Source organism: Ictidomys tridecemlineatus, chromosome 10 (assembly GCF_052094955.1).
Source record: "Ictidomys tridecemlineatus isolate mIctTri1 chromosome 10, mIctTri1.hap1, whole genome shotgun sequence".
In the NCBI taxonomy this organism is placed as follows: Eukaryota; Metazoa; Chordata; class Mammalia; order Rodentia; family Sciuridae; genus Ictidomys; species Ictidomys tridecemlineatus.
Window position 1 is genome coordinate 142,354,450 of NC_135486.1, and position 24,244 is coordinate 142,378,693.

Sequence of the window (24,244 nt, forward strand, 5' to 3'; positions counted from 1 at the left end):
CTGTCCTGCAGTGATAGAATGCAGGTGGGAAGGCCAGAAGGTGGCACGTAGGGGGACTGGAGAAGTAGTCTGGGCAGGAAGAGCCTGGGGTGGTTTGATTAGGACCCTATTTGCTGGGAGCTGTTTCATTAACAGTTCCTGAATGGGCTCCCAGCGTTGGGGACAGTAACATTTCAATTTTCCCAAGTGCTCTCTGCTTTCCTGGACTCCATTCTCTATAATGACCGCCATTTTCTTTATCTTACTTGATATTAGACCCAATTTACCTAACTACACTAACTACCTATCTTTAAATCTGGCTTCACGGTCTAATTATTAATTCATCAAGTAGATCAATCCACTAATTAGGTCACATTTCTCACAACCTAATTGTTTCATCTCTGAACATTCCTGCATTGTCTAACATGAACTTTTTGAGGCCACCTCACAACCCCCAAACCATAAAGCTCCTAATGGTTTTTGGAGGCCTTGATGTGAAACCCGTAGCCTCTGCGCATCATCCAGGGGCTCTTTGTGGGTGTTTTCTCTGAGAGCACCAGGGCTCCTGGAGAAGGGGGCCCAGAGAACACGACAGAGGGGGAGCCCTTGGGAGGCCTCAGGCCGGGGTGAACTTCATCTCTGTTGCTAAAAACAGGATGGAGCCTGCCCAGAACTAGGGGGTAATCACTGTCACTGGTCCTGGCCAATGAGCCGCAGGTTTGCAAGTGCCCAAAGCTGCCTCACCCATGTTTGCCAACACTGCAGCCTTGGCCGACAACTCAGCCTCCGTCTGGTCTGCACTCAACCAGAGCAGCCAAGCAAACCCCAGAGGCACATTAACAGGCACGAGGCCCAAGCAGACATGTGGACATGTGCAGATGGACACTCCGTGTGCCCATGCAGGTGCCAGGACAGATACACACAAGTGTGCACCTGTAGATCCGCAGAGCCCCCAGGATTTACTGAGGGATATTTGTTCTTAACAAGTATTCATCCAGTGCCTGTCGGGTATCAACTATCCTAGGTGCAGGGCGGGAGGGAAGGAGAGGAAGTTCCTGCCCTCATTCTGTTGGGGAAGAGGCAGTGATGGCCAGAGATACAGTAGAAGCACAGTGTGCCAGGTAGCAATGGGTGTCAACAGAAAACAGGACTGGGGAGTGCAGGGGGATCAAGTGGCCTGGAAAGAGGTGAGCAGAGGTGGGTGAAACACACAGCTGTGCCCACCACAGAACTCACAACCCAGCGAACACACGATCGGAAACACGCAGGCCAGAGAGACTCGTCCACTTTGCTGGCATGAGGAAGTTCTCACAGGTGTAGAGTACTTGGGCCTGTCTGAGCGTGCGAAGACACACACACACACACACACACACACACACACACACACACACACAGCCTCAGCTGGCGCCCTTTGATTAATTACTTCTAAATAGATTTCTCTTTTCAAAACAGCAATGAGTCAACATCATTTCATGGCTATTGTTGATAAAACACGGGGGTTGATGGGGTGACCGAGCAACGCAAATAAGAAAAAAAATTATTTTGCAGGAAACAGATTGTATTTCCTGAAATCTCCTAGGACAGTACAGAAGCGAGATAGCAGGGCGGCTTGGGACCTGAGTCAGGTGCTGGTTTTCTCTCTAGTCCGCTGAGAGAGTTGTCAGTGTCCCCAGGGGTCTGGCTCTGATGGGGTGGGCCTGAGGGAGGTGGTGTCCTCACCCTTGGGAGATTTTGACTTTCAACTTGGGGGAATAAAGCAAGTAGAGCGATCTTTAAAAACAAAAGTCACAGTGAATTCCACACTATAACCGCAATAAGCCAACTTTTTAAAAAAATCGATACAAAAAGAAACCAAAGATGGGATCAACTCCCTGCTCTGGCTCCGTCCACTCCCTATCTCACCTCCCACTCAGCCCCTCCAGCCCCAGCCTCAGGTACCTTATGGAGCTGATCAGAGAGTGGCTGGGGTCTGGGAAGCTGATCGCTGTGATGCCAAAGTGATTCATGTCCTCACAGGCTTCCCGTCACCTTTAGGGTCAAGTTCAAACTCTCCCTCTGGGTCCTGCTGACCTTTCCAGCCTCACCTTGCTCCCAGAGGCATGGGCAGTATCCAGTCCCCTCCTCTCCCCTGGTTGTTTGACAGCTCTGCTGGACTTAGGCCTACCAAGAATTTAAAAAACTACATTCCCCAGCCCTCCTTGCAACTAGCATGACCCACAGCTGAAGGGATGTGAGAGGAAGATCTGGGGGCCTGTCCTTAAGAGGAGATGGGCACCTGGTCTCTACCTCTTTATCCGTCCACCGTTTGTCATGTGGCCTGAAACTTGAATCGACCCTCTTGGGCCATTAGGGCCCGTCGCAAGGATGGCTGCTGGAAGCTTCCTGAAGACTTTCTGTGGTGGTCTCTGAACCGCACGCACATAACCCACCTCCAGAAACAAAACGGATCCCAGGCGTTCCCCCGTCCTCGGGGAACTGCTGGAGAAAGAAGAGATTTGAAGAGTCACATTGAAGAGGCCTGACTTCAGACCAGGCTCTTGTTGGGCTCGAAGGTCACTTGGAAGGACCCTGGAGGCCCCCAGAGAAACAGCAAGTCATTCTCCACACCACTGGCCTGGCAGAGAAATGTCCCCGGAGGGGACTTTCCTGGGGAGAGGTTGCTCACGGTGATTCCTCCAGCAGGCGGTGAAGCCAGACAAATCCACTTACCATCACACAGACCAAAGAACTCTGCCTCGGGCAGCATCTGACACCCACTGGAGACGCCCCCAGGGCCACAGCAGCCCAAATCACCTCCCCCACACGTCATCAAGGATGTGTTCTTCAGATCAGAGTTAAGATAAAAGTGGACCTGTCTGCCCCTGTCCTGAGAAACTCATGCAGAGCTGACCTAGACCAGGGGCCATGGGCTGGGGACAGCCCTTAGCCCTGGTGACTGTGGGGTAAGCAGACTTGCCGTGTCTGCCCTCCACAGCCCACTGCGGCAGCCCTGAGTGGTACCCGGGGGAACAAAGCCCGGTGGCTGGGAGCTGGTGCTCCAGGTGGGTGGTGCCGTGTCCTGTCTGCGTCCTCTGGGCGCTGGGCAGAGCGGTGGAGAGTGGAGCCCTCCACATCTGGGGTGTGCACCGGGTCAGGGCCCGTGACACCTCCAGGCGGGAGCCCTTTCCCCGCGGGTGGCCCACGATGGGTGCCAGCACCGTTGGCTTCACCGGCACTGCTTAGTGATTCTGCCCAGGCTCTCTGGGGCGGCCACCTGGTCATTTCTAAGTCCGTGAGCCAGTCCTTGTTATTGATGGCCTCTCCACAAAGAGATGGAGAAACCAGCCTGGTAGTTTTGTGAACTTTAAAGACCACAAAGGGCTCTGGTGAGATCTCAATCAAAAGGGGACAGAGCCCACCCCTCAAACTGAAGTAGGACAGGAGAGGCTGGACACGGGAGGAATTCTCAGGAAGCAGGTGTATTGACTACAGGGTTCCGGGTGCCTCTCACCTAAGAACTCTTCCTCTGAACCGTGACATGGACAGTCTTTGAACTTGATACCCAGTGTGGGGGGCGGGGCTCTGAGGGTCACACGACAAGGGCGTCTCATTCCATCCTCTAGACAGACGGGGGTCTCCCAAAACAAAGAGGAAGCTACAGACCACGCTGCCTTCTGCAGATTTGGGCTGAGAGCCGACGTCCCGTGCAGAAGCCCTCTGATAAGAAGAAGAACTCACATGCCACAAACATGGTGGGGTCTCTGCTTCATTATGGTAAGGGTCTTCTGGGTGGGGGTCTCTGGCCTGCTTCAAAACTGGTGCCCTGGGCTCTGAAGGGTGGCTGACTTCTGTCCTTGCAGCATCACCGACCCTTGTCACATGGGTCTGGCATTCGGGGACTGTGATTCCTAATGACAGGAAAGTATGGCTGAGATGTCAGCAAGGGGTGTGAGGAGTGGGGGGAGAGCCACCGTGGGCGATTGACGGCAGGGGACCCAGGGCTGAGCGCAGGGCAGCGGACAAGCACACTAAGCAACAATCCATCTCCTCGGCTGAGAGGCCAGCGGGGATGGTCTTGAGCTGGCTTTTGGCAGAGGGGCTCGGAGGTTTTAAGCCGAGTTGTGGGATTAAAATGCACCCTGTCCTCCTGCTGCTGGAGGTGGCCTTGGCCAAACGCAGTTCATGAAACCTGCTGCCCCATCGCTTGCTGGCTCAAGGCTCCAGAGGTGGGCAGGACGGGCAGGTGGACACGGGATCCCCAGCGCATGGTCCCCACCCCCTGCACCTAAACTCCTGGGCCCGTGGACCACGTGGGGGAGGCGGCAGGAGGCCGAGAGCAGCCGTGGTGATGGCGCTGCCCCGCTGCCCGCTGCCTGGCAGTGCCGCAGAGGAGCGCTGGGGAGCCATTTCCCACTGGAAGTCTGGGGGAAGCCTGGGTTCAGACCAGCTGGAGGAGGACGCGCTGTGGGAGGCCAGGGGACATCAGGATGGCAGCAGCAACGCCAGCTGTTCTCAGCCTTTGCACACCTGCCCAGTGAAGCCCCACTCCCACCTGAGCCAGGGAGTAGGCCCCAATCTGCCGGGGGGACACTAAGGCACAGGGGCTTGGTGACCTGCCAAGGGTCTCATGTGGGGAGGGCTACAGCCAGGACTTGGACCAGGAAGTCTGGCTCCAGGGTCCAGGCCATCTGGGGCTCCAGGTCACCTGGCCACCAGGGCCTAACTCACATGAGTTGGTATGTGCAAACCCCGCAGCAGGCCATTGGCCGTGGCCAGCCCTGGGCACTGGGTGGGGAGAGGTATGAAGAGACCACCCTTGATGCCGTTGATGCCCTTGATGGTTTGTTTTTACAACCAGTGTGGGTGGTTTCTATGTTTTTTTGTTTTTTTACCGAAAATAAAGACACACACCCAAAAGCCACCCTCCACCAAGAAACACATTTGAAGGCAAGTGGGTCAAACCAGCCAAGCTTTGAAATATGACTTTGTAGCCAGTTTAGAAAAATAAAATCAACGATGGCCCAAAGATTCTAGAAAGACCTAGAGAAGCAATCTAGAGGGAAAACCAGTCCGCAGGAGGGTCTGGGGCTGCCGGGCCCTGCACCACACTCCTCCACCGGAGACAGAACAGGACGGCTCCAGGTCGGGGAAGAGGGACCACGGGCAGAATGACCGCTGAAGCCCACGATGGGTCTTACCCTTGTTCCCAGCCTGATACTCTTTACAAGAAGTGCTGGCGGCCACAAGAGCAATCCAAAGTCCAGCCCTACGGAGAAGGGGACAGAAGTGGGGGCCACGCGACTACCCAGCCCCCTCCACATCAGCCAAGCCCTGAGGGGGCGCTGGGGACAGAAACTGAACTAGTTCTCCATTCTGTGTGTGACAGAACTGCAGGCAGTTATCCCCCCGCTTCTGGGGGCCCGAAACCGCTTTGCTTACTGGGGGCCCGAAACCGCTTTGCTAACTGGGGGCTCTGCCTTGCAAGAGGCCAGCAGGGCTCTGGGCTCATGTGGAGGGTTGTTCCAAGGCCGGTCCTCTGCAAGGCGCCCTCTGGTGGTGGGCAGGACCAGCTCCTCACTGCCCTCCCTCCCTCCCTGCCACAGGGCCCTCTCCCTGACCTGATGCTCACGAGGACCAGGCTTCCTGTGATCTCAGAGGGGACACCCCATCGCTCCCCCATTCTGAGACTGGGGGTCGAACCCAGGGACTCAGGTCCGACCCCATCGCTTTTGTCCTTCCAGGCCTTTGGACGTGAGTCACTGAGTCCAGCCCACACTGGAGGGGACCGGAGCACCCAGAGGGGGATCACTGGGGACCATGTCGGAGGCTGCCCGCAGAGAGAGCAAGGGACACATCCCTCCCTGAAGCAGCACGGGGCCTGCCCCCAACCCGGAGGCGGGGTCCTCCCCCAGCCCGCCATCAGGTGCTACGCCTCCTAACCCCAGGCCTGTGCGCCAAGGACCTAAGGGGGTGGGTGCTTGCCTTTCCAGCTGGGGGACCACCTTGGGAAGACCACACACACCCCAAAATGAATCCTCACCTCCTCATCTTTGCTTGAACACGATTTCCCAGAGTGTGGCCGATTCTGACCCCGTGCTACTGGGCAGGTTGTGAGTGAGGAGGGAAGTTGACCCGGGTCTGTGTGCGGCAGATGGTGTTTCCAGGGACTCCCCTCTCCAGGGCCCCAGCTCCCCGTAATCCTCCGTTTGGACCTTGAGGGTCCTTTTGCCCTCCCCCAGGGCTGACACAGTAGACCTTGGTATCAACTGCACAACCAGCCAGCGGAGCTGGGAAGACTAGGCTCCTTTGCAGCCACTGGCCAGGTAGGGGACAGAGTGATTCTGATGCAGACTTGCTGTGTGGGCAGGAGAAGCAGCAGCCATCCATCACCCACCTCCACAGGAGCAGTGAGGGATGCTCCCGTGTCCTGGTGACTGCTGCCACCCCCAAGATCACTCAGGGGACCCTTCCCACAGCAAGATGAGGGACGAAGTCTCCACTTTGGGTGGATCTGTGTCATTACAAGGTCCCACAAAACCTGTTTAGAGTCACCCTTGGGGCTGGTCCAGCAGCAGACCCTACCCCTGCACCCTGCTGTGTGTGTTGGGGGAGGGGGACTTATCTAGGGGTTGCAAACCCGAGACAGGAAGGACATTGCCTGGTTGAGGCTCAGTTGATGATTTTTAAGGACTTTCTAGACACTATTGAGTCCATATAATATGCGTGGGAAGCAGCTTCAGCAAGTGTGGTGAAGGAGCAGGAGAGGCGCTGCGGTCCCTTCTTTCTCCTGCCCCTCTTTACCAAGGCAGGAAGACCCCTCCCCCTGAAACCTGGCTCCTTTCGACCCTTTGGAGCTCCAGATGACTTCGCCATTCCTGAGGAACAAAGGAAAACTGGTGTCTCCGCCTCTACAAATGGCAGCAGGTTGACTAGTGCCCGCCCCATGTTTCTCACCCCCAGGACCTGGGAATGGGGCCTCATCCTGGGTTCCAAGTGAACCTTAAATCCAGTGACCGAAGTCCACTTAGGAGAAACAAGAGGGAGACGTGAGACAGGAAGGAAGGTCCAGTGGCAGAGCACCTGGAGACCCCGGCAGCTGGGAGAGGAAGGGGGACCCCAGAGGCTCCAGAGAGAGTGGGGCTCTGCCAACACCTTGGCTCTGGACTTGAGGAAACATCCAGAGCAGATTTCTGTGGTTTTACATCCCCTGGTTTGTGCCACAGGAAGATCACACAGCACCTAAAGGGTGCACTCAGCCATGCACGGGGCTGGGGGGTGTGCAAACCTTTTGCAGCTGCAGGAGGCCAGAAGGGGAGGTCTCCGGTTCAGGCCCCAGGGCTGGGCGCAGCGGAGAGTTTGCTGGGTCTGGGGAGGCCAGGTGGACCCCGGGTGCCCGGAGCCCACAGGTGCAGTGGGTGCGGGTCAGAAGGACGCCCAGGCTGACGAGCGAGGCCTTCACTTACTATACAGCCCATGACTGTGACAGGAGAGCCCCTGCCGCGGACTGACCCCGCCTTTCTGACGGGGGCTTGGTTTTCCAGGCCAGTGGGGTGTCAAGGCTGCACTGTGGACATGGCCGTGAGGAGCCATGGTGTGACCGCCGGCCCTCCACAGGCCCCCCAAGGTCTGCACTCTGCTGCCCTTCTCACCCGCCTGCCCACCATAACGGAGTGGCCCCTGCTGCCACTGTGTGCCTGGACGCAGCCCACCCCAGAACCATCCACAGAGCCTTCCCACATCACAGGTCTTTTCAAACCTGCTGGTGGCTGTCGGTCCCCTACTGGGCTGAGTGCCAGGACGCAGGACTGGCAGCCCAGGTCGCAGGCCTCCTGTAAACATTTTCCAAGCCCCTCCCAGGTGCCGGGTAGTCACTAGGGGAGGCACCAGGGAGGGAGTGACCCTCCAGCTCTGACCCTCCTCTGGGCCGCGATGTGCGCCACAGCGCACTGTTGCTAAGCGGCAAAGCTCAGTGGATCAGGTCCACATACCTGTGACGTGGGGGAAGGCACAGTGACCCCAAACTAGAAGTCAGGCGAAAAGGTGGCCACAGACTGAAGCGTTTGTGGAGAACCGCGTCCACCACCAATCAGGGCACAGCATGTCACAGCTCCTGAACGCCAAAGTCGGGTGGGCCTTGGCTTTTCCATCCACCTGTGAGACGCCCGTTAGCCAGATCTGTGTCTCCGGCAGTTGGATCTGATTGCTTTCCCTGCCAGGAAGTCTGGGTCTCTGTGTTCTTTTGTCCTCCTGCACAGATCTCATTAGCAAAGTAAATAAGACTTTGACACCTGCCTGCCATCGATTTTAAGAGGGCTGTTTCATGGTTTGAGGATCACAATGCTGGCCCTGTTGACAGATGCCAGGGAGAGATAAGCCCTCTGGGGCCAGAGAGCCAAGTGCGGGCAGGCGGGGTGTCAGGGAGCTGAGCGGGGGCAGAGGAGTGGCGGATCCGAATGGAAATGCGCGCGCACACACACACACACACACACACACACACACACACACACACACACACCCCGCCAGCTTCTGCCTCCCGAGGAGCCAAAGGCCACCTTCTCCGCCAGGCGTCCCCACCGGCTCCTGGCTGACTTCCACCACGCGGTGGCACCCCAGCCTCATGAATCAGCAGGGCCAGGTGAAAGGCCTCATGGAAGACACAGCCCCCGAGGCCACGGGCTGCCACTCCACAGGGACGGTCCCCAGCGCCCATGGGGGACCCTCGCTAAGCGCTGGACATCACAGAGTGACCCGGGGTTAGTTCTGAGATGCACCTGCACCCAGCTGACCTCATGCCCTGATTGAGAGCCATCCGCAGTTCTCAAGCCCTTACCAGGACCTGACCTCTCTGCTAACAACGCTGTCCCCCGTGTTGGAGAGAGAGGAGCCGAGGCTGCGAGCGCGTGTGGACTCTCAAGGCACAGAGGTGGCAGGGTGTGTCTGCCCCGCGGAGCCCTGGCAGAGAACGCGGTGTCTGTTCCGCCTGCCAGGAGGGTGGTGTTGGTCAGCAGGAGTCAGGACACCCCTGGGCCGCTGTCCTGGGGTGGACGGAAAGCTCTGCCACCAGGCTGAGCCGCGCCCACAGCCTCGGGCTCTGCAGCCCACCCGGGAGCCACTCCTGGGGTGGGCACGTGGACCAGGAAGGAGCAGCTTCAAAATGGCCTCCGTGAGCAGGGAGTGGCCTTCCAGCTCCAGAGCTGCCCCAGAGAAGGGGCGGAGTTGAGTTAGGGTGCTAGGGGACCAAAGGCAGCTTGGCCCCACGCCCCTTCCTCTGTCGCTCCCCTGGAGGCAAGAGATTTGGAGGTTAGGACGGGGCCTGGCCTCTGAACCCACACCAGCCTGACCCTGGGCCTCCCGAGCCTCGACGCCCAGCCTGTGCGACGGCACGGCACCAGTGCTCACTTCTCCAGGTGGCACTTGGCGGTGCGTGTGAAACGCCCGGCACATGGCCCGGCCGGGGAAGTTCAAGAGACGGTGGCCATCGTCACTGCCATTATTACTATTATCTGCTGTCACGCTGCTCCTAACTGCCGGCCTCAGGAGGGATGGAAATTCCCCAAGTAGGTTCCTCCCCCAGCAGTTAAGGACGGTGAGACAATGTCACTTGTCTAACCACGTCACCTGAGCGCTGCTTGACTGACAGGTGGGTTATTTTGGGGAGAAAAAAAAAATCAGCCGAGCTCTTAAGTGCACTAGGCCTGAAAGGTTTCTATGACAACACACACCTGGAGGTCCTGGTGGGAGGGGAGCCCGTGGGGACGAGTTCAGAACTGAAATCAAGAAATGGGGGAGGGGGTGTCCTCCCCCTCTGTGTTTCCGGCTACGCTTATAGACTGACCACCGTTGCAGCTGGCCGGCGTCACGCGGCGTCTCCAACCCCCATGACCCACAGGCTGGGTACTGTCATTCTTACCCCGCTTCTACCGATCGATGAAGAAACTGAGGCTCAGAGAGGTCCCAACCTGCTGAACACACACTGGGTGAATTGGGGCCTCCTGGGGTTTTATTGGTCCGACTAGAGGATCCCACCAGGGCAGGCTTTCTCCACCTCTGTGCTGTTAGGTGTGGGGCTGCATGATCCCCCCAGGCCCTGGAGGATAAGTCGTAACTCCACCCACAAGCCTGGCGCACCTTCCTGCCACACCACAGGGTGACGACCAAAACCCACCAGGCTAGAGGTCCCCAGCGGACAGCAGCCCTCTCCCCTCATACAGTGCTCCAGCGTGTGGTCACAGGACAAGGCTCTCATACCAAGGTCCTTGTCGGGAGCCCCCCAGCTCGCCCGCCGTACCTGCTTGCTGGTAGACCCACCTCAGGGCAGCAGCTTCTTTAAGGTCAAAGAAACCGAGGGTCCCAGAGGAGGAAACGGGAGCAGAGACCAACCTGTCTCCACTGTGCTCCCCGAGCGTCCCCATCCCAAAGCAGACCCCTAAGGCCCCTACTGGTCCACACAGCATGGCCACTCAGCTCTCTGTGCTCCATCACAGACTTGACTGGGGCCAAGGCCCAGCCTAGAGTCACGGGCACCCACGACGGCAGATGTCAGGCTCCCGAGTCCCTCGGGGACATGGGACAGAGGCATGGAGCAGGGTGTCTGCTCCTTCCTCTGGGTACCTCTGAAGCAGCTTTGATGGCTTCCTCCGCTCAGCACCAGCCGGAGAAACCGTCACCCTGTTCAGAAGCCGAGGCTCAGGGAGAGTCAGACAGAGGGGAGGCCACAGCGGCGCTGGCCGGCAGCCCTGGTGAAGCCACACGGGACCTGCCCCTGGGAGCGGCCCAAAGCCTGGGACCCTCTGGGTGCGGGAGGAGAGCGCGCACAGCACACCCTCCACGCCTGTCCCGTCCGCCGAGGCTTTCCCACAGGAAGGTCCTGGAAACACCAGCTGCGTCCGCACCCATGGCCCACAGCCCCTGGGTCCCTGTGCTTGGTTCAGAAAAGAAAAAGCAAACAAAAATCCTCCTCTTGTCATTTTCTCCAGCTGAGCCAAGCCCGTCCTGAGCCCTGCTGTGTGTCCGGTGCCACGCTAAATACCAGGCCTGGGGCGGTGAGTTGCAGCTGGGGCCTGTCCCCAGGGAGCTGCCTGGCCAGGTGGAGTCACCCCTGGTGACTGAAGAGCCTGTGCTGCACACAGGGGAGCCCTGCCAGAATTCCGCCCCGGTAGACGGATCGAGCCGGAAAGTGGATGAATACCTGAGGACCGGGATCCACTGGACAACTCGTGGCGGAAAGGCCGAATCAGGAAGTTGGTAAGTGGTGTGACCGAGTGGACACGGACTGCGCAGGCCCCGTAGAGAGGCATCTAAAACCCTCGCAGCCACCAAGGCCATGACGGCCGTGATGATGACGGTGGTAGTCAACAGCCACCATGACGGAGGAGGAGAAAGAAACCCGGCCTGCCCAGGCTCCTGATCCCTGCACGCTCACCCGCCTTCCCACACTCGCTCTCAGACACAGCCAGAGCCCCGTCACCTGAGCCACTCAACCTGAGAGGAACAGGGTAGACTTGCTGGAGAGTGGGCACCTGGGCCGGCAGCTGGGGACCAATGGCTGGCCGACGCTGGTGTCTAAACACCCGACTCCTGGCTCCTGGGGGGATGACCCTGAAGGGAGCCTTCTGTGCCATTCCCCGCTTCCCCGGGTGCAAGGGGACGGAGCTGCAGCTGCCCGCCACCGTCCTGGGCTAGGAAGCCTGAAGTTTACTATCTACTCACAAGTGTCTCCTGGTGTCACCTCCCAGAAAAAGCACTCAAATCCTCCTCTCTGGTCATCTGTGTCCTGAGGAGCCCAAACGGCGAGACTGGTGGTCACGACGGGGTGCGTACCATTAGCACACTCGTGGGGTCCGCCACTCAAACTGCGAGCGTGAACTCGGACCACTGCGCCCTGGAGCCCTGGAGAGAGCCTGTCACACAGGCATGATATTGTCACCCCGTTCTGCAGGTGAGGAACCAGGACTCGGTCACAGACAATCTTAATTGTCACAGCCCAGGTATGAGCTGTCTGCAGCTCTAACTCCGGAGCTGAGGACATAACCACTGTCCCTCGGTTTTTGTCTGCCGTCGTCTGTAGAGAGGACAAGGAGAGGAAGGACACTGGGTTTACTGGGCCTGGGGGGCAGGGTCCCTCTGTCTGGGTTTTCTCCTCTGGGAGTTCAGAGGGAGTGAGCGGAGAGCTCCTTGGGGACCAGGATAGCCCCAAGGAGGGGCGAGAGGAGGCCGGCAGGGAACTCGTTAAGTGTCAGTAGAGCACCTACTGCATGCTGGACACTGTCAGGAGGGCCTCAGGAGGGACATGCAGGTCAGCTGTTTTCTGGAGCAGTGAAGATGGTGGATTTTTTCTCTTTTCACTTTCCCTCTGGGGATGGAGCCCAGGGCCTCGCGCATGCTAAGCCAGCACCGTGACACTGAGCCGCACCTGGGCCTCCAGCCACACTCCAGCTGACCCCTGTGGTGCTCCAGGCCAACAGATGTCCCTCCAATCCCAGTGGAGGCTTGGCCACGGTGAGCCCATGGTGAGGTGAACGCAGCTCAAGTGACAGTAATTCGCCCCGCCGTGCTCACACGCGGACATCAGCCTGCAGGTGGGCAAGGTCATCCAACACGAGCCTGTTTTATAGTCCAGTGTCGGACACTCGGCTGCAGGTGAACAGCAGATGGTGACTTGGGTGCTCACCACTGATGCCCACAGCCCAGGGCACACCAGGCCTGGAGAACGTGGCATGGAACTCAGGTTAATTGGCCGCATGACAGGGCTGCCCCGAGACGGGTCATCAGTTCCTGGCTGGGTGCTGTGGCTCTCTGCTGCTGCCCGGCACCTCAAGGGTATTGCACCATGCGAGCCGCACCCCCCAAAGGTCAGAATTCAAAAGCATGGTGCCTACTGAATGCCTACAGGCTTTGACTCCATCATCAAATGACAGTCTGAAAGTTGAGTCATCGTGATTCGGGGACCATCTGTGTCGACAAGAATCAGGGGGAATACGCAGGGCACCTGTGGCCACAGGAGGACGAGGTCCAGGCTGTGACCTCCTCCCAGCGCCACCGGCAGTTAGAGTGGGATCCCGTTCAGGGGCTGTCCTTCCGTTTTCTGCTGCTGGTGACAAGTTAGGAAGAGGGGACGACCCGGTGGCCCTGTCATCCCATGTGCCCTGAGCTGGGGCGAGGGGAAGGGACTGTGGGTTGTGCCTCTGTCCAGCTGGCAGCTCCAAAGGTCGCGGGCATCGCGCTGACCGTGGTCCGGTCAGAAGCCACGCAGCTTCCGCAGGGTGTGGCTCGGTCCCCAGGCTGTTCCTTGTGATGGGGTCCAGGCAGCCCAGGGCTCGAGGCGCCTCCTCTTAGCCTCCTTCAGGCCCCGGAGAAGACGAGGAGTCCCCACCATCACGACATCACGACATCACGACGATGCCCCTCCCAGCCCGGGCACGACCCCTTCCTTTCCTTCCAAGAGCCTCAGAAACCAGCCTCTGGGCTTCCCGCTCGTCTCTTCCTAGACCGTCTTCGGCCTCTGAATGGGACCCCCAGGCAGGACCCCGAGTCCCTGAGGTCCACAGCAGCTCAGCCCCCGGCACCCAGTAGGTGAATGAATGGGAGACTACTACGCGGGTGAGTGCGCGCGCTGTGGTCCTCCCCCTCCACCAAGCGGGGAAGCGGGCGGGACCAGCAGAAGCATCAGCTGCCAGAGCAGGGATGTCCACCAGGGGCCAGCAGTGGACGGCTCTCCTTTGCCTAGTGACCACTGGAACAGGTTTTTCTTTTCTGGTTTTGTTTGTTGGTTTGTTTTTTATGGTATTAAAGCAAAACACAAATTTAACATTTTATGCACTTAAAAGTGTACGATTGAGTGTCATTGGTGCATTCACAATGTTGTACGACCTTTGCCGCCACCTACGTCCAGGACTTTTTCACCACCCCAACAGACCCATAAGCATTAAGCTGGCATTCCCACTACCCACCAACCCTATCCTCTGGCAACCGCTAATCTGCTTTCTGTTTCTGTGGATTTTCCTGTTTGGGGTGTTTCATGTCAACAGAGACTTTGTTTTCAAGATTCTTCCATGTTGCATTCCTTTTCACGGCTGCATAATATTCTGTGGTAGGGGTAGACCATGATCTACGTATCTACTCATCAGCTGGGATATTGGGTCATCTCCACCTTGAGACAGTTACGTAGAGTGCTGCTGTGAACATCAAGTACAAGTTTTCATTGGAACACCTGTTTTCACTCCTTTGGGGTAAGTGCCTAGGAATGGGATTGTGGATGATGGTGTAATCCTACGTTTAACTTACTGAGGAACTGTCACACTGTGTTTGACAATAGTGGCACTATTTGTATCCCTCCACTCCATTCTCAGCAATGTGTGGAAATTCCAGCATCTCCACATCCTCACCATTTTTTTAAAACTTTTTATTTGTTCTTTTTAGTCATATGTGACAGCAGAATGTATTTGGACATGTCATACATTCATGGAGGAAATTCCTGTTCTTTTGATTGTCCATGGTGTGGGGTTACAATGGTCGTGTATTCACAGATGAACATAGGAAAGTGACGTCCCACTCATTCCACTGTTTTCCCACTCCCATCTCCCTCCCTTTCCCCCACTCCCCCATGTTCAGTCTGGTGAGCCTCTGCCGCAGTCTGGCTGGGCACAAATCACGAGCCACTCAAGCAGGAACAAACTTTATTTCCGAACTCCCACAGCACTCGACACACACTCCCCTGGAACTCCCCCCCGAACGCCACCCACGCGGCTCCTCCAGGAACCCCACACACCAACAGGAACTCCCTCCACCGAAACTTCACCAACCAACGCGAATTCTCCAGGAATCCCACGAGAGCTCAACCGGAACTCAACGGGAACTCCGCGAGAACTCAAAAGTACTGGCAAAATGCTAGGCGCCATCCCAACTCGGCTGTGGCTCTCAACAAGCCTCCCCTACCCCTACCCCCCATTATGAGTCAGCATCCGTATGTCAGAACATTTGGCCTTTGTTTTGGGGGATTGGCTTATTTCACTTAGCATGGTATTCTCCAGCTCCCCCCATCTACTGGTAAATGCCATAATTTCATTCTTCCTTCTGGCTGAGTAATATTCCATTGTGTATATATACACCACACTTTCTGTATCCATTCATCTGCCGAAGAGCACCTAGGTTGGTTCCACAGTTTAGCTGTTGTGAATGACCTGCTATAAACATTGATGTGGCTGCGTCACTGTACTATGCTGTTTTTGAGTCCTCTGGGTATAAACCGAGGAGTGGGATAGATGGGTCAAATGCACCTGGGATTTTCTACTTTTTGACTCTGGCCATCCTAGTGACTATGAAGGGGCAACTCATTGCAGTCTTGATTTGCATTTCTCTGGTGATTAGTGATGTTTTCACGTGTTCATCGCCCTTTGTGTATCTCTGGAGAAATGTCTGTTCCGATCCTTTCCCCACTTTAGGATGGGATTATCTTTTTGCTCTGAAGCTGTAAGCGCATCGGTGTTTCATACTCTTCACAGGGATGGTTTGCGAGAACTCTCTCCCTTTCTGTGTGTCACCTTTTTCCTCTCTTCGTAGCGCCCCTTGATGCACACATTTTCAATCTTGATGAATTCTAATTTATCCATAGTTTCTTCTGTTGCTTGTGTTCTTGGTGTCATATTTAAGAAACCAAATCCAAAGTCATGAAGATTCACCCTAATGTTTTCTTGTAAGAATTTTATAATTTTAGGTCTTATATTGAGGTTAATTTCTGTGTACGGTGTGAGGTAAGGGTCTGACTTCATTCCTCTACACGTGGAAATCATGGTGGGTCCATGGGTTAGCCAGTTAGAGGTAAGAACCCAAGCCTGAGAGGCAGCACACGTCTTGTCCAATGGCCACGATAGCTGAGAGGTTGAGAGGTGGGACTGGAATTCAATATCAGATTTGACTCCCAAGCCGGTCCCCTTTCCACCCCACCCCACCCCCCCGCCACAGGCCCAGGAAATCAGATGGACATGCTAATGTGGCTCTGGACAACTTCTTCCTCCTCTCTGATCCTAGTTTTCTTTCCTGTACGGGAGCTGCTGGTCTCTAAGGGTCATTCCTGTTCAGACGGCTGGCTTCCCTTGAGCCTCACTGCCCACCACCTTTGCCTGACGTCCCCTCTGAGGTGTGCAGGGGGAGCCCTGCAGAAGGACTTCATCCCCGACTGTGAGTGAGGTCTCACCGCCCCCTTGGCCTCCTCTGGAAAACACTCCCAGCCCCCCCCGCAGTCAAAGCCACAGTTCTGGAGAAATGCAAGCTGGCTGGTGTGCAAGGGCTTCCCCGCCTGCTGACAGTTTTCTTCACAAGTGTCACAGGGAAGCTATTAGAGACTCAGCTTGCAAAGCACCTGCTGTAAATATCCCTCTCACGGGCCTCTTTACCCAGAAACAGCAGCTCCTTCCCGGCCCCCACTGGAAGTCCTGAACCAGGCCTGACCCACAGTGGCGCTCAGGACACGGCTGGGTGGAAGAATGACCAGAGGAGACAGCTGCACACTCCTTTGATGGCCGTAGCTCAGGAGGAGGCAGACTTCCAAAGGGGCCTATGGCAGCCACTCTGCTCTGCCATTGCAGTGCCATGGCCGATGCAAAAATGAATCCGACCGCTGTGTTCCAATAAAACTTTATTTATACGCACACTTATGGTGTTTCCAATAAATTTCGTTCATTTCAAAGAATTTAGGTCTTTGATTTTTTTCCCAACCATTTTAAATTTAAAAAAAAACATTCTTAGCTCATGGTTCACACAGAAACAAATGTGTCAGGCTGCCTTTGCTATTGTTTATATGAGTCAATAGTTTGCCAAACTTAGGCTTAATTTTTTTTTCTTAGTACAGGAATAATAGATATTCATTACAGAACAATTAGAGATCATTTATAAATTGTAGGCGAGGGATGTGGTTCGGTGGAAGAACAATGGCCTGACATATATGGGGCCCTGGGTTCAATCCCCAGCACTGAAAACAAAAATCACTCAAAAGAAATCTGCAAATTGCAAATTAATTAATTAAAATAAAATTAGAATCACTCCTAATTTGAACACAGAGATCACTACTTCCAATGGGTACGTAGGTTCTCACTAGTCTAACCCTGTTCCTTACCTGTTCCTTACCTAGCCACTTCATATGTGACCATTAAAATCAGATACAATTAAGGATTTAGTTTCTAGGTCCACTATTCATTTCAAGCACTCAGTGCCTACGTGTGACAGTGGCTCCCAGGTTGGATATCCCAGAACAGAACATTTCTACCATCCTAGAAAGTTCTACTAGACAGCGCTGATCTGTTTACATCAACTTAGGTAGATTTAATAAAAAATAGGACAATACCAAATGCACTGCTTTTCTGAGTACCTGTGTTCACCTGCTACATTAGAGTGACATTCTGGACTACTCATGTGTCAGCACCTGTGTGTAGTGTTCGATTTCATGCGATGGATTTCCCCCTCTGGGTTCCTGCTGCACATTTGTTTCCAGTTTGGGATTCTAATAGACACAAGGGCAGCAAAGCACTTTATCCTCAAACCTTTGCACCCTTCATTGTTTTGAGGTTAATTAACAAGGTTTGACAGCCAGGTCAAAGGGTAAGCCCATGTTTAGGAGTTTTTTAAAAATAGGAACGCCCAGTTTCTCTCCAGAAAGACAGTGATCGTACATACTGCCATCAATAATCGATGAAACTGCAATTTCTCGAAACCTCCACAAACAATAGCAACTATAGTAACAAGGCAATTTTTGTAGATGAAAAAGTTCCATCTCTTTGTTTTAACTTGACTCTCCTTGACAAAGCGTTTTCTCCATTGTTTGCGGGCCATTTGATTTCTTTGGGCAGGTCTTTGGCCAGTAAAGGGAGGCCTCTGTGTGGCTTAGGTTTTAAGGAAAACTTGCTAGATTTCAACATCTGCCCCTTCTTCAAGTCCTTTAAGTCCTTCAAGCAAGGTGGCAGGATTAACATGCCAGAGAGATGAGCAAAGCCCTCTCTCTTTCAACAGACCCAGGGTCCATTAAGTTTTCTGTCCTTTCGAATTATCCTTATTTATGATTTCTTTGGGGTTCCTACAATCATGGGTCACCCTAGGAGGTGGTTGTTTGGTGGTTTGTGGATTTATCTAGAAGTTGACTTAACTTGAATTCATCTTAATTCCTTTATTCCTGGGATACAATCCTTCTTGTCTAATCAGATATAAAGCCACCTAGATTCCTGGACAGCGAGAAGGATCTGCCAGACCCCAGCCAACCAGAGAAACAGTCACTTGGGGTAAGGTGGAGTGGCAAGAGCCGAGCTGTCGTCTTCCTTGGTCCTTGAAGGTCTGGCATCTCCATTCAGCCATTCATTATGAGCACTTGACTGTAGGTTGTGCAGACGGGCAATTTTTGTGTCTTTGATTTTTCCACTGAATGATGGTGACCTTTAGAACGTTAGGGGGTTACCGGTCATCCCCACGGTAGTATTAACTAGTTTTCACGCCGCAATTTTAATTGTACGAAAGCATCTTCAAGACATCTGGGTCTCGTTTACACCCATAAAGGAGGTGCAATCATACCGTCCATTGAGGATCAGGGCAGCGAAGTGACCTGCCCTGGATCTTGCAGGAGGGACGGTGGTCTGACTCCTAGTCCAGGGCTCTCGCGTTGCCCTGCCTGGCACAAACTACTGGTCTTCCTGATCCGATGGCCAGAAGGCGGACAGCGCATCTGGGAGGCCCGGGAGAGCGCTGCAGCTGTGATCCTGGGGAGGCCCGAAGCTCCCCCCACCCCATTTCCTATGGAACCTTCCAGGACACTCGACACCAGATTGGAGGCACGAAGTGGGGCTGGGGCAGCTAAACTCGGCCACCGCGGGAAGGTCTCAAGCAGGAGGGCGAGGGGTGGTAATTCAGATCCAGTTAAATCAACCTCCAGAGCCGCCCCCTCCCTTAAACCCACCTCAGATCCCCTCCCCATCCAACTTGATGGGGGTCCTCGGCCGTCCCTTCTCCAGTCCCAGTCCCACTCCCGGCCCTCGCGCTCCCTCCTCCGGGACCCCTGGTGCCTCCCGCCGGAGCCCCAGCCTCCTCCACCCGCCGAGGCCGGACTCTGCCCCCGCCCCGCCTTCCTCCTCCCCCCGGGGGCGGTGGCCCGTGGCGGGCGCGCCCATTGGCTGCGGCGCGAGCGAGGGCCAGGGCCGGCAGCGCTGATTGGCCGCGGCGGCTCGGCGGAGCCTGGGAGCCCGGCGAGTCGCTGGGGGAAGCCGAGCAGACACTGGGCGCAGCCGGAGCGCGGATCGTGGACCCCGCAAGTCGGAGCCAGCGGATTCGAGCCCGGGCCTGGAGGTAAGGACCAGGCGCCTGGTCGCGGGGGGCGGGCTCTTGCGAGGAGAGCCGAGATGGGGTACTTCTGCTCTGCCCCCAGACTGCAAAAACGGAGCATCGTCTCCCAGAAACGGGCCCTCCATCCTCCCAGGACGCGGAGAAAGAAAGGGTCTCTCACCCTCCACTGAGCAAAATAGCTCCGCTTTCCTTTCCTTTCAAAATAGCTCCGTTTTCCCTCCTCAGGGCCCAGCTCTGAAGTAGGATTGCCCTCCCTGATTTACCCTTTGGAATAGAAGGTTACCCCTACAAAGTGGGATCCAGGAACCTCCTGGGTATCAGAGCCCTCTTTGGAGATGACGCCCCTTCCCTATCCCAAATAAACTAAGTTTGAATCTCTTCCTTCTCCTCTCATCCCCTTCACAAGGATGAGCGTCTTCTTAGCTCGTAGATAACAGTGTCCTCTCCCTCCCCCACCCGTGGAAAATATGGAGGTCCTGGGAGATAAGCCCCTCAATAGGACAAGGACATCCTGGGACAGAGACTCTGCAAGTCACCTTCCAACCCCAGACGCATCTCCCTGCATCCCCACCTCAGAAACCAGACTCTGGAAACCAGACCCTGGAAATGGATGATTCCCTGCCCTTCCGCACCCCTGAGAGAGGGGAAGCTGCCCCCTCCACTCCACTAAGGCACCTGGGCTGCCCCCTTCCCCCTGGAGTGGGGATGTTGGAGGAGAGCCTTTCACACCCAGGAACAAGGCCCAGGTCTGGCCATAGTCCCTGAATTCTCCACCTCTTCCTAACCCTTTCACCCACGTCCCACCCTCAGACCCCACACCCACCCCCCCACCTCTCTCAAGCTCTTCCTTCCTGACCTCACTGCCCCACTGATAACCCCACCCCAGTTCCTGCACTCGTGGGGCCGGAGAAGACCCGAAGCCCTGGGCACTGTGACCCTAGGCCTGGGTCACACTGTTGACCCTTCTAACAATGGAGATGGCCCCAGGCAGCTGGGCCAGTGAGGACCCCCTCCCCCCACCTCTACCTACACACACCTCCTCTGAGGCTGTCCCTCCCCCTCCTAGAGAAGGGGTGTCAGGGCAGAGAGGGGCTGCTGGCCCTCTTCCAAGAAACCCCCACTTGCTCCCTGGTCTGCCCCTCAGATCTCCTGTGGGCATTGCCTAGCGGAATTCCCTGGGCACTCGGCCAAGAGAGATGGACGCTGCTGGGCCCATACATGTGGCTAGGGGCAAAATTGGCTTTGCTATTTCGGTGAGGCTGGACTAAGGCAGGATTCTGTGACCTAAGGGGGGCTTGGGGACAGCTCTCGGGTAGACCAGGTAGGTTGGGCAAGGGAGGGAAAGCAAATGAGTTTTGCCTTGTTCTTTGGAGCTGGCACCACAACATGAAGTATTGAGAATGTGCTTCCTGGAGGCCAAAGGTCGGCCCCAGGGAGAGGCAAACAGCCAGTCTAGCATCCTCAGACCTAAAAGGGATTCTGACTAAGGACTCCAACCCTTCCCCTGACAGTTGGACAAACTGAGGCACAAAGAGAGGAAGAGACTCGTTCAAGGTCACCCAGCCAGTAAGTGACAGAGCCAGCCACCGCTCCCACAGGGCCACAGGGTCCCCATGCTAGCTGCAGTCCTCACCTTTTCAAGTGGGACTGTGTCCCCACTTGTCACAGGAAGCACCCAGGATCTGTAAAAGTCATGCAGCTAGGAACGGGCAGAACTGGAACTCAGAGCCACCCCCAGCCAGCACCTGGAGGAGCCCTCGTGGGTGTCTGCATCCAGTGCTCACCCGTCTGGAGGTCTCATTGAGCCCTCTGTGGAATCCAGGCTTGCCAGGCTCCAAACTGGCCCAGAAGAGCAGAGCACATGGGTGGCACTGTGCTGGGGAGGGCGCCACTGCAGGGACACTGCTGCCCCAGGAACTCCAGAGGGTCCGGAGGAAGTCACATCCCTTCCCTCTAGATAACCGCCCAGTCCCTCTGGTTCCCTGCTCCCTGCAGGAGTCTCATTCCTGCTCAGATCCCTGCGTCCTTTCCTGCGGCACCAAGGGCGAAACTGTCTGCAGATCTCTAGGACCACCCAGCCAGGTAGCAGCAACCTGGTTCCTACCCATGGGAGGGTCAGGGGTAGCAGCTCTCCTCATCCCTACCTCTGCCCAGCTCCCAAGGGAAAGGGTTGTGGTCATGCTTCAACTAAGAGCTGAGATCCAAGTTCAAGGTGAAAGTTCAGAGATGAGGATATAGGTCCTTGGATCTCCAGTCTGCCCCGTGGTGTGTGGTCCTGGGAAAATCTTTCACCTCTCTGTTATCATCCTCAGGGTTAAATGAGTTAATAGCTCACAGCTAATGGGGAGAAGCCATGATGACGATTTCAAGTGCAAAGTCATAAACCTTTAAAGCCAGTGGGTGGGGGCAGCTCCGCTTCCAGAACCCAGGACTTTGCTGTAGATAATCTTGCCAGTGGACACAGCAGTCTCTTCCGTGAGAGGCAGTGCAGGGTGTGGGCTTGACCTGGACTCCAAAGTCAGATAAAGCTGAGAGGAACCCGGCAGCTGCTCCCTGGGGTGCCTGGAGCAAGCCCTTCCCTTCTCTGAGCCCCAGCTCTGCAGCTCTGAAAGAGGTCTGTTGTTGGTGGTCATCTGATAAGAGAGGGGCCTAGATCAGGAGTCTCTTCCTCCCAGGCTGACATTTGGGGTGAGCTCTTCCTTCCTGTACATGGTGGGATGCTGGTCGTCCTCCTGGCCCTCTACAGGCGAGGTGTCCACAACACGACCTCTGTTGATAGAAAATGTCTCCACGTGCGATTGGATGTCCCCTCCTCCCCAGGGAGAACCGCTGGTCTGCTGGGTGGGTGGAACACAGCCTGGAAGACCGCTTCCCTTCTTTGCGGAAGCTCCTGGCTCTGGTTTCTGCTTGACCGGGGGTTGGGGGGGGGTGGGCAGTTGTCCAGCTGCTGCGCCTCCCAGTTTGATGACAGTTTTAGTCCATCACATTGAAATGGCACTTACTGGTTTCCAGACGCCTTTAGGTCTGCGACACTAGATCTGCGATTTTACAGACCAGGAAACCAAGGCTTTTCACTGAGGTTTAAAGACCTGCCGGAGGGTGTCTGGCCTCTCTGCTAGAGGGTGAGAAACTGCCCAGGCCAAAGGAGCTTCAGAAACGTGAGCGCTCCGTGCCTTCCTGGGGAGATCATTGGCAGACTCTCCCGCCACCTGAACCTCCTGCAGGTCCTTGGCCCAGCAGCCCTGCTTCCAGGAATCTGCTGTGGGATGCTCACACAGATGACCTGGGAGTGTCCAGTGCAGCGCTTGTCACACCCCTCTGGGAAGGGTTCATGTTTGAGCATCCACATGGGAAATGGACGGTGTTTCTAGAAGAATGAGGTAGATCGATGTTGCTGACACAATTTAGTGAAAACAATAAAGTCACGGGATCAATACCTACAGGATGATCTGTGTAGACGGGAAAAGAAAAGACAATTTGTAAGTACACATGAAAATGGATCGGTAGGGAAGTGGGGGGCAAAGAAGAGACACATATATTTATGTGAATGCCTTTTTGAGGGAAGAATAAAGAAAGGAAGGCCCTGGCCAGCTGTCCCTGCCCCGGCCAGCAAAGTACAGCCCAAAGGGGTCTCAGGGACTTGCTGGCACCAGAAATTGTCAGCGGTTCTCAGAAACAGGGGCCTCTGAGCCTCCTGAGAGGTTGGGGCTGGAGACACAGGACCTGAGGCCCCAGGAGGAGGAGCCTGCTCCCTTGCAGTGGGGGACCCCCTTCCCGTCCTGTGGAGGTGCAGCTGCTGTGAGACTGGCCCGATTGCTCCCCAGGAGGGACAGCCTCAGTCCAGCCACTCTCAGGACCTGTCTCCCGGGGTGACTGTGAGGATCAAATGGAACCTGTGTTCAGGCCCCTGGTACACAGTCGGCACTTAGTGAACGTGAGCCCTGATCTCCTGGCATCTGTCCAGTCCCCGCCTGCCCCTTGCCTGCCCCCTGTCAGGAGGCAGAGAACAAAAGCTTCCTAAGTGACGGTTGGGGAGCCTGGGGCCTCTGAGAAAGCTCACTGGGTTGAATCAGTGTCCCCTCTCCCTCTTGTCCCCTGCGCCTCCCGGAGGGAGCAGTTGGGGGCAGTAGGGCTGGGGCGGGTTCCCCCTCCCTCCTGTCTAGCTCTCCGTGCCTTCTCTAGATGCTTGCGCATTGCAGGAACCAGTGGGTGACAGGGTGTGACCTCTAATCACACGTTCCCTCCATAACACGACTTTCCCACGGCAAATTCCCCCTCAGAAGCTCCCACAGCCCAGTCCTTCATAGGAGCATGTCCCTGGCCCTCCCTACCCCAGCCTCTGAACTCTGCCCACACCCAGCCTTCCGTGGCCCATCAGTGAGTGGTACCGGGTTTCCTTCCTTCTGCATACCTGGCAAGCAGAGATCACACCTGCTGCGGCCGTCCCTTGTCCCAGATGCACGGCACAGTTTCTGCCGTGTGGCAGATAGTCAGGGAGCATTTAGTGAATGCATTTTTTTTTTTTTTTGGTGGGAAAACTTGCAGAACATAAAATTGACCTCTTTTGTTTTTGTGGTACTGGGGATTAAACCCTGGGCCTCGCACATGCCAGGCAGGTGCTCTGCCACTCAGCTACCCACCCCCAGCCTTTTTATTTTGTTTTGAGACAGTCTCACTAAGATGCCCAGGCTGGCCTTGAATTTGCCATCCAGTGTCTCGGCCTCCTGGGTAGCTGGACATGCAGGTGTGCACCGCCAAGCCCACTAATAGGCCACTGTAACCATTTTAACATACCCAGCCCAAGGACATGGAGTACCTTCACAAAATACTTTATCACCTCAAAACTGCATGTGCGGTCCCCATTCCCTAGTCCTCGACAGCCACAGTGGCCTCCTACCTCTGTGCATGTGCCTAGCCTGCATATTTCACATAAATAGAATCGTGCAATAAATGCCCTTTTGTGTCATTT

At 55.8% G+C, this 24,244-nt stretch overlaps 1 protein-coding gene and 2 long non-coding RNA genes across 3 annotated transcripts in view; 2 read left to right on the plus strand and 1 right to left on the minus strand.

Moving 5' to 3' along the window:
* Positions 1-16,604, plus strand: part of LOC144367587 (uncharacterized) — a 19,127-nt gene extending 2,523 nt beyond the window's left edge. The window contains exons 2-4 of the long non-coding RNA XR_013427138.1: positions 3,582-3,732; positions 5,700-14,186; positions 14,654-16,604. This is a non-coding gene — a long non-coding RNA (uncharacterized LOC144367587). The remainder of the gene's footprint in view (positions 1-3,581; positions 3,733-5,699; positions 14,187-14,653) is intronic.
* LOC144367588 (uncharacterized) lies at positions 1,517-6,165 on the minus strand. Its single transcript, XR_013427139.1, has 3 exons — positions 5,157-6,165; positions 3,697-3,866; positions 1,517-2,457 (listed from the first exon to the last, which is right to left on the minus strand). It is a non-coding gene; the product is annotated as an uncharacterized LOC144367588 (long non-coding RNA).
* A 2,524-nt stretch (positions 16,605-19,128) lies between the features above and the next one.
* Abat (4-aminobutyrate aminotransferase) overlaps positions 19,129-24,244 on the plus strand; it is a 77,718-nt gene continuing 72,602 nt past the window's right edge. The window contains exon 1 of the mRNA XM_005327163.5: positions 19,129-19,278. The gene's annotated coding sequence lies outside the window, so the exon portion shown is untranslated. The remainder of the gene's footprint in view (positions 19,279-24,244) is intronic.